This window comes from Bidens hawaiensis, unplaced genomic scaffold, assembly GCF_021521415.1.
Source record: "Bidens hawaiensis isolate Kalapana, Puna unplaced genomic scaffold, B.hawaiensis_p1.1 tig00069892_1, whole genome shotgun sequence".
Taxonomy (NCBI): domain Eukaryota; kingdom Viridiplantae; phylum Streptophyta; class Magnoliopsida; order Asterales; family Asteraceae; genus Bidens; species Bidens hawaiensis.
The window spans coordinates 756-10,324 of record NW_027502291.1 but is presented as its reverse complement, the minus strand read 5'-3'; the positions used below and the strand labels follow the sequence as shown (position 1 = coordinate 10,324).

The 9,569-nt window shown below is 34.9% G+C and overlaps 2 pseudogenes across 2 annotated transcripts; one reads left to right on the top strand and one right to left on the bottom strand.

Moving 5' to 3' along the window:
• The first annotated feature begins 578 nt into the window (after positions 1–578).
• LOC143605500 (lanC-like protein GCR2) lies at positions 579–5,275 on the top strand (annotated as a pseudogene). The gene is made up of 6 exons (XR_013148554.1): positions 579–785; positions 1,563–1,732; positions 3,267–3,378; positions 3,453–3,569; positions 3,893–4,204; positions 4,916–5,275. The product of XR_013148554.1 is annotated as a lanC-like protein GCR2 (transcript).
• A 129-nt stretch (positions 5,276–5,404) lies between these two features.
• LOC143605501 (protochlorophyllide reductase, chloroplastic-like) lies at positions 5,405–9,300 on the bottom strand (annotated as a pseudogene). The gene is made up of 5 exons (XR_013148555.1): positions 9,165–9,300; positions 8,799–8,870; positions 7,581–8,109; positions 6,340–6,699; positions 5,405–5,671 (listed from the first exon to the last, which is right to left on the bottom strand). The product of XR_013148555.1 is annotated as a protochlorophyllide reductase, chloroplastic-like (transcript).
• Between the last annotated feature and the right edge of the window lie 269 nt (positions 9,301–9,569).

The following is a 9,569-nucleotide window of genomic DNA, read 5'->3' as shown; positions in this document are numbered from 1 at the left end:
TTTCAAAGCTCGAGCTCGGCTCGTGAGTAGATTCTCAAGCTCGGCTCAGGCTTGGCTCGTGAGTAGATTCTCAAGCTCAAGCTCGACTCGAGCTCGGCTCGTTTACTATTTATCAATGATTTTTTATATAATTATAACTATTTTTATTATGTTTGTTTCTATAATAATATAATAATTTTATGTATAAAAATATATATATTATTTTGTTATATTTATTTATATTTTCGTAACATTATATATATATCAATTAATAAATATTAAAGACATATTTTAAAAAATTATATAAATAACAGACTCGTTTAGGCTTGCGAGCTGACTCGAGCTTGATAAATGAAGCTCGGACACTAGCTCGATTATTAAACGAGCTTATTTTTAAGCTCGATTATTAAACGAGCTTATTTTTAAGCTCGATTAAGCTCGGCTCAATCGAGCTTTCTAACAAACCGATCTCGAGTAACTCGCGAACAACTTGACTCGTTTGCACCCCTAATTAAACCCCAGAACTTGTAAGAACAATCTTGTAATAATCTGATCATCTCCACCGATATTATAATATAAAGCTTTAACCTTTAATAACCTTCAAGAACATCATCAATCACACCTTCCAAATCAATCCAATCAAAACCCAGATGGCAGATCGATTCTTCAACAATAACTTACCGGAATTCATCACCGAACAGGACCCACCACCGCCACCGGAAACCACCGCAAACCACCTTCTATATCTCCCATACAACTCATTCTCTGACCAACTCAAACATGCAGCTTTAGACCTCAAACAAACTGTATTATTATTATTACTACTACTACTATTATTATGTGTTTAGTTTATTTTAGGGGCGTATACGGGTCGGTCTGGGCTAAAACTGAAACATAACCAAAATCCGAAACTTTGGTTTTGTCATTTGAGCTTAAAAATTTTGGGCGAAAAAAAAAAATGGCCCAAAATAATAATTTTGGAATAATTTATTTTGTTAACTGGTAATTAACTGATTATTATACAACTTGTTTGGTTTAAGGTTTTTATTTTTCTTATAATAAAAACCGAAAAAACTGAACCCAGCTAAATTTATAGATTTTTATTTTTTTATTTTAAGTTATTTATAAAAATTTAACAAATATGTAACTCAAATATCGAAACGGAAAATAAGCGGTTTTCATTTGAGCTTGAAAATTTTGCGCTGCAAAAAGATTAAAAATTGGCCCAAAATAATGAATTTTGGCCAAGTTTATTTTGTTAATTGGTAACTAATTATAATAATAATAATTATTATTATTATTATTATACATTTGAGCTAAAATATTTGAGTTACATATTTGTTAAATTTTTATAAATTACTTAAAATTAAGAAATAAAGGTGAATATCTATAAATTTTGTTTGTTTTGTTTCCTTCGGTTTTTAATATATGCAAAACCAAAACAGAACCGTACGTTCTGTTTTTACAAAACCGTAAAACCAAACCGTTGGTTATTGTTTCGGTTCAGTTTTTTCGGTTTCATGCACACCCTTGGTTTATTTTGTGCTGTTTGATCTTCAATTTTTCATATTTTTGGTTCTTAGATTGTGAAAGAGACATGGGGAAAAAGCGGGAATGATTATTCACTCTACACCGGTGATTTAGGAACCGCTTTGTTGGTATTTAAAGCTTACAAAGTAACAAACGACAAGAAAGATCTTGATTTGTGCAACTAGATTGTTAAGGCGTGTGATTCTGCATCTTTTGGATCCAGGTTACAACATTTTTTTTCCGATTTTTATGTGTTTTTGTAGTGACAAATGCGTAGTGTTTGAGGTGATTATTTGTTGTGTAATAATAATATGATAATAATAAAAGTTGAACTGCAAGGGTGCAGCAACTATACATATCATATGACACACCAGTGTCACATCCGTTATTAAATAAAATTATATGGCCGTATAACCAGTGGCGGCCCAACAGTTTTGGTGGCCTAAAACAAATAAAAAACTTGGGGCTTTTTTAAAAAAAATTCGGCTCGTATGTGTCAAATTTTTATTCATTTTGCTTCACATCATTAAATAAATAAGTTAAATAAGTATGACCAAATTAGTTCATTTCTCTTTAGACAATCTATTTTATAACATAAGTTAGTCCATTACAATGTCATATTTATTTTAAATTAAACCAACTAACACGTGCAAATAACTTAATTGGAAGATAGTGAAAAATTCTTGTGGATGACACCATACACATTTGATATTTTCAACATGAGCTTTTACAGTTTTAACGTTATAACTAATATAATGTTGAATTTCAATCTTTTATACTTGAAACAACTTTTGCTACAACTAATTGTGAACTACATTGTACGCTCTAAGTTTTTTTTTTAAAAAAAAAATTGAAAAGTGTTTGAAGTACTAGAAAAAAAAAACATTGAATTAATCTTAGTAAGTGAAAAATAGAATATAAAGGAAACACTACAAAAATATTGGGTATATGGCGAGCCGTAGCATCCAAAAACTAAAATACTAGAGAAATTGAGATTCGATCCATGGTCAGCTAGGCCTCACATATGCTGCCATACCAACAAACTACTATCACTTTGTTTTATATACAGAATCAAATAAACACTTTTATATAAACTTTTTTAAAAAGTTGGGGCCTCAAAATTAATGAGGCCTAAAGCCCTTGTCTTACTTTGTAAAGCATTTGGGCCGGCCATGCATATAACTTCTGCACCACTTTTACATCAGTCAGTTTCAGTAAAGTTGTACAGCCGTATAGCTTCTGTAGGACACACCATTGTCGTATCAGTCAGTAAAGTTATACGGTTATATAGCTTCTGCACAACATGGCGCTGTCATATTAGTCGGTTTCAGTAAAGTTATACAACTGTATAGCTTTTATAGGACACACAACTGTCACATCAATCAGTTTCAGTAAAGTTATACATGCATTATAACTTCTGCATACCACCTTAAAACGGGCTCGTACAATACCCTTTTTTTTTACTTTCATACGGGCCCGCATAACTATTTTAACATATCAACGGACTGTATAAGGTTACACGGGCCGTATAATATGCGGAAAAGGTTATACAGGCTGTATGATATGTCAATGTCGTGTAAATAACTTGTCAGTGGTGTTCGACTGTTCGTATAGTCTGTTATCCTAACTTCTAACTGCAATGATTGTTTTATATTATAATCACAATCAAGTAATAAGTTGTAACAAAACGGGTCGTAAATACTAGAAAGTGTATTATTATTATTATTATTTTTTTAACCATCGTATATAATTTGCAGCCGTGTGACGTTCATATGTGGGCTAGCTGGCGCATATGCTCTTGGTGCAGTCGTGGCTAAAGAAGCCAACGATGATAATTTGTGTGATTATTATTTAACAAGATTTAGAGCGGTACTTCATTTCATTCCTTAACAGTTTTCATACATTTTCTTTGGTCAATCAATTTAATTTTTCTTTCTTTCCAGATCAAGATTCCTAAAGACCTTCCGAACGAGCTATTGTACGGTAGAGCCGGTTACTTATGGGCATGCTTGTTTCTAAACAAGAATCTTGGCCCAAACACAGTTTCATCTACACATATGGTAAACTATAAAGATTCAAAATTTAAATAATTGTACATGTGTCATTTAGTTATTACTCCCTCGTGTCTTAGTTTGAAAAACACAAAGTTTAAGGTAGATTAAATTATTGTATTCTTTGCTTACCAAATGACAATAATGCCCTTGGAAATTGGATCCATCAATATTGTTTATTAACTTTAGTTGTGTGTGTTTAAGGGTAAACTTGGAATTTGGCTAATAAATTTTGAAAGTGGACATTTGTAATGAGACAAATAAAAAAGGAAATGTGGACACTTTTAATGGGACGGAGGGAGTATGAAAATTGGCGTACATTTGTTTTGCAGAGAACGATTACTGACGAAATTATAAAATCGGGTAGAAAAATGGGTACAAAGAAATGCCCGTTGATGTATGAATGGCATGGTAAAAGGTATTGGGGAGCGGCCCATGGGCTTGCCGGGATAATGCATGTTTTATTAGATATGGATTTAACCGAAGATGAGTTGGAAGATGTAAAGAGTACACTTTTTTACATGATTAAGAATCGGTTCCCGAGTGGAAATTATCCTTCGAGTGAAGGGAGTGAGTCGGACCGGTTGGTGCATTGGTGTCATGGCGCTCCTGGTGTCGCTTTTACCCTTGCAAAAGCAGCCAAGGTATGTGCATTGATTACCGTTTTGTGGGTCGGTGGGCCCTACCCGAACACGATCCGTTTAGCATGTTTTATCTTTTTATAAATATTTTTCGTATATTGATACTTAAAAATTTAGAATTTTACAACAAAATTTAAAAAATAAATGGGTTAAAACAAATTAACCCGCGAGCATGTCGGGTTGACACGAACACGACCCGCTTAGTTAAACGTGTTCACGGGTTTAATACGAACCCATTTATACTAAACCCAAAGCCACGAGTTTCATGTCGTGTTAGAAATTCACACCTCTTGATTATGGAAGTAGTTATGACTTATGAGGGTTTTGATCTTTATTTTATGTTTAACTTTAACGGGTCAAATTAAAAGGGTCTATGGGTCGGTTAAAAACGGGCTGAATGAAAGGTGTTTAAGCCTAGAGGTGCACAAGCTGGGTGTTGGGCCCAAACTGGTTCGGGTTAGAACTGGTTCCGAATCGGGTCAACAAAAGTCAAAACCAGTTTTTGTAAGAACCAGTCCGGGTTGAAAAAGTCAACGGATCGGGTTTGAAACCAGGTTTTGACCAGTTTGGGTTGGCTTTGACCGGGCTAAAATCGGGGTGAAAAAGTCAAAATATCTGGTTTGACCAGTTTGGGTCGCATTTGACCGGGTTTGACCCGCCAGGTTTATGTTCCCAAATTTAAATTTCTTTTCCAACCGTTTCGTAAAATACAAGGTTTTAGGTGATGACGAACTTTACAAGGCGGCCGTGGAGGCGGGGGAGGTGGTATGGGAACGGGGTTTACTTAAACGGGTTGGAATTTGTCACGGAATAAGCGGGAACACGTATGTTTTTCTTGCACTTTATCGCTTAACGGGTGATGTAAAGTTCTTATATAGAGCCAAAGCTTTTGCGACTTTCCTACACGAAAAAAGCGCAATACTTATATCCCAAGGGACACTACATAGTGGAGACAACCCGTTTTCCCTATTCGAAGGTGTCGGAGGAACGGCTTATCTTTTCATGGATATGATCGAGCCGTTGGAGGCTCGGTTCCCTGCTTACGAGGTTTAACTAGAGGTTTTTTTTTGTATCTATATATCATGCTTTGTGTTGTGTTATATCGTCTGTTACAAGCGTATGTAGGTCGTTGGTTTTAACGAACTTTTAACGCTAGTTAAGGAAACATCGTATGTTGTTAAAATGATCAAAACACGGAGTTTATATTATTATTGATGCCTAGATATGCAACCGAAAACTGCCTGCAAACAAGTCCTAAACTCACATTTTAATGCAAATGAACCGAACCGAAAGAAGACACGTTTTGTGTTTACTTTAAGCCAACCCGACCAATTTCTCGCTTATCTCCCATACTTTTTGCGCCTTGGAGACATCACTAGCTTCTTCCGACAACTCGTTCTCGAACGATGCTGACTTGTTGTTCCAGCTCCAGTAAACTCCTGACTTTGTCAAACTCGGATCGCTCACAACCTAAATCGCAAACCACACACAATCTCTTACAATCAGCCAGAGCGAAATAACTAAACCGTAATCAAAATAACTAACATAGCTGAACTGAAATAACCGAAGCCAGTAAGAAATGACGATTTACTTTTATTTTTTTTTAAAAACTGATATTTGGTTTGGTTTTGTTATAGCCAAAAACCGAAAAGCCCGAACCGAACCAATTAACCAAATCATATCCGAAAAACCGATCAAAAAAATAAAAAATAGTGTAGCCCTATAACTTTAGGTCCAAATGTGTAATAATCAAAAATTATTAATTAACAAAAAGATTTAGGCATGATGTTTCAGGTCTAATGGTAAATCGAAAGAACTGATTTTGAGTAATTTATAAGAATTTAATAAATTGTGTAGCCCAAAAATTTAGGTCAAAATGTGTAGTAATATATAAATATTAATTAATAAATTGTGTAATAATTTATAAATTCATTATTTTGATTCTTCTTTTTCCTTTTTCTGACTCAAAAATTTAAAGCCCAAATGGTAAAACAGAAACCGAATAGTTTCCAGAAATCCAAAACCCGAATTTTCGGTTTCCGGTTTCGTTTGAGCCCAAAACCAACCCCTACAGGCTACAACCACCTACAACAAAATGCGCGTTTAAATAACCGAAATTCATAAACCATAATCTTTACCTGAGCAAGTCTTTTGCCAGATTCATCCTCAGAAACATACCCCTTAGTAATGTACTTTTGGAAAGGCGGAAAAAGGAGTCTAAAAAGCGGAATATGTTCCCTAAATAACCCGGTCGTTGCAATGCAACCGGGGGTACAATGATGCAAATGTAATCCCGGTTTCTTCATGAAACCGGCGGTGAAACTCTTGCATCATAAGCATGTTGCAAACTTTACTGTCTTTATATGCTTTTGCACCGTCAAAATCTCCACCGTCGATCATGGCTGAGCTGTTCAGCCCGTTTAACCCGCCAGCTAGACCCCTCATGTCACCCAAGTTAGCCTTTGGTGGTACATTGCCAGCCAATGTGTTTGTGTTACCTAAAAAGTTGTCACATTTTAATTTGGAACCATAAGCTAAAAAAAAAAGACGGGTCAAAGTGGACCCACGCGTGTATTGAAATGGGTTCGGGTCAAAATGGATACTTTTTGTGTGGGTTGAAACGGGTCGGTTTGACCCAAATACGTTTGTGGGTCAAAATTTTTAGTAAATTATTTGGTCAAAATACCTTTTTAGGTGACTTTTGACCCATTTGGGTTTGGGTCAAAATGGATACTTTTTGTGTGGGTTGAAACGGGTTGGTTTGACCCGAATACGTTTGTGGGTCAAAAGTTCTAGTAAACTATTTGGTCAAAATACCTTTTTAGGTGACTTTTGACCCGTTTGGCCCATTTCCTTTCGATCCTTTTTATTATACGTAGAACTCGACCCGTTATAGATACAAATGTGACCACCATTGACCCAATTACAAGTAAATGGGTTAAAAATGTCACCTCGGCAGATGGAAACTACAAGTTGGATAACAGGTCAAAACAAATACTTTATTTTACGTTTGAACAAAATAATTTAGGGGGTTTTACGCATAAAAACGCCCTTTTGGGGCGACTTTTGACCCGTTTGACCCATTTTCTTTCAACCCATTATATTTAGCTAAATTTAGACCCATTAAAGTTAAAAACATAAACAAAATTGTCCCATTTATATGTAAAGGGTCGAAACTGCCACCTCTGACACAAAAGTTACAAATTGGATTACGGGTCAACACAAGTACATGACTTTTTAAGTTTGAATAAAAGTATTTAGGGAAATTTATGAATAAAAATATCCTTTTCGGGTGACTTTTTACCCGTTTGATCCATTTTCTTAATATTTTACTTTTAGGTAAATATTAACCCGATTATAAGTAAACGGGTCGAAATACCTGTGATTGATCCAACAATAATAAGTCGTTTTGACGGGTAATCCGACTGCTTCATATCATCAAGCAACAATCTTGCAAGCAAGAAGTGACCAAGATGATTAGTCCCAACACTAAGCTCAAATCCATCAGCCGTATACGTGGGCTCCTTCGCAGTCGGTAAATAAACCGCTGCATTGCACACCAACACATCAAGCGGTCGACCCGACTGCCTAAAGTTCGCAACAAACTGCCTGACACTATCAAACGACGAAAGGTCCAAATGCATCACCGTATAATTCTCTTTAGAGATCCCCGACGACTTTGCAGCCCTCTCCGCTTTCAAAAAGTCCCTGCACGCCATAATTATGTGCCATTTCCCGGTTTCAGCTAGAGATTTTGCGGTCGCGAGTCCCAATCCTGATGACGCCCCGGTGATGATCACGGTACCTTTTCTTAAGGTTTTCTTCCCGTCGGTTGATGCTCGGTTTGCAGCCGGAGTTGTGGTGGCTACAGCTTGGGTCTTGAGTGCACCCCTTTGGTTAAATTCCTTCTGTAAGAAAGCCCGAATTAGTAGCACCGTTCATTGTTCGGTTTGAAACCGTAAATTCTGAAGTCTGTTATAACTGAAAAACCAATGCGGTTTTCGGTTATGCAAATTCTGAATTTGGTTATAACCAAATAACTGATTCAGTTTGAAACTATAACTGAATATCCAATACAGTTTTTTGTTATGCAAATTCTGAAGTATGTTATAACTGAATAACCGATTCAGTTTGAAACTATAACCGAATAACCGATTCAGTTTGAAAATGTAACTGAATATCTAATTCAGTTTTTTGTTATGCAAATTCTGAATTTGGTTATAACCGAAAACCGAATAACTGAAAAACCAATTCGGTTTTCGGTTATTCAAATTCTGAATTCTGTTATAACCGATTCAGTTTGAAACTGTAACTAAATACCCAATCTAGTTTTTTGTTACGCAAATTCTGAATTCGGTTATAACCGAATTACCTGTATAAACAGATTAACCAAATACCACAATATTCATTTTTTTAATGTCATTCAAATACAAATTAAATTAAGTAGTATAATTATATATACAACATAGTATAATTATAATCATAGTGTAGAGTAATCACAGCATAGTAATTACACTACGATATAAATTACATAATAAAAATATGTACCAAATCAAGAAACAATAAACATATTAGATGTAAACAAATACTTTAATACCCTGCTAGTGAAATCAACTTTGACATGAGTTGACAATGGCACTCCAAACAAACTGCATTCCTTCAAAGACACCTACAAATACAAAAAAAAAAATTAATTCATTTGTAACCCAAACTCTCCAAAGACAGGAAAAAATTGCTAAGCACAAGAGGCCGTGTGTTGAGAATTAACACGCCGTTAATCTTTTGCTTTTCACAGTTTTAAAAAGAGTTAAGAAGGTCGTGCACAGTAACTCAAAGAAGCTGTAACTTTTGTTTTTAGTATGATAGCTTTTATCATTCAAAAGGTTGCCGGCTCACACCCCTATTTTAGTTAAATAATAATAATTTAACTTAAAAAAAAAGACATTAACAATTTAACACAAACCTCTCTATTAACAGCAAAAGATGATGTAGCTTGGAGAGCCATTGAGGTTACTATAAATATCTAATAAATATTGTTGAATATTAATGTTTTTGATGTAGGGATATTGGGATACATATATTGTATATATATACACTTGTGATTTTATTGATTTTGATATGTTGTAATAATTTAGATTTTTTTATTATTTGGGAGATAAGGAAATTGATCATAAAAAATGGTGGGGCCCACTTGATATTTTGAGGAACCAATAAGAAATGAGATTTTAGATTTTCAGCAGATGTCTTTGTTTGATATTAAACTTTAAATGGTGGTTAGATAAGCGAAGTGGGCCAGGTACAGAGGATATTGTTTAAGGTGCAGTTCCCAAAAAGCATGTCTACTTTGAAAGAGTTATGGGTTAGGAGT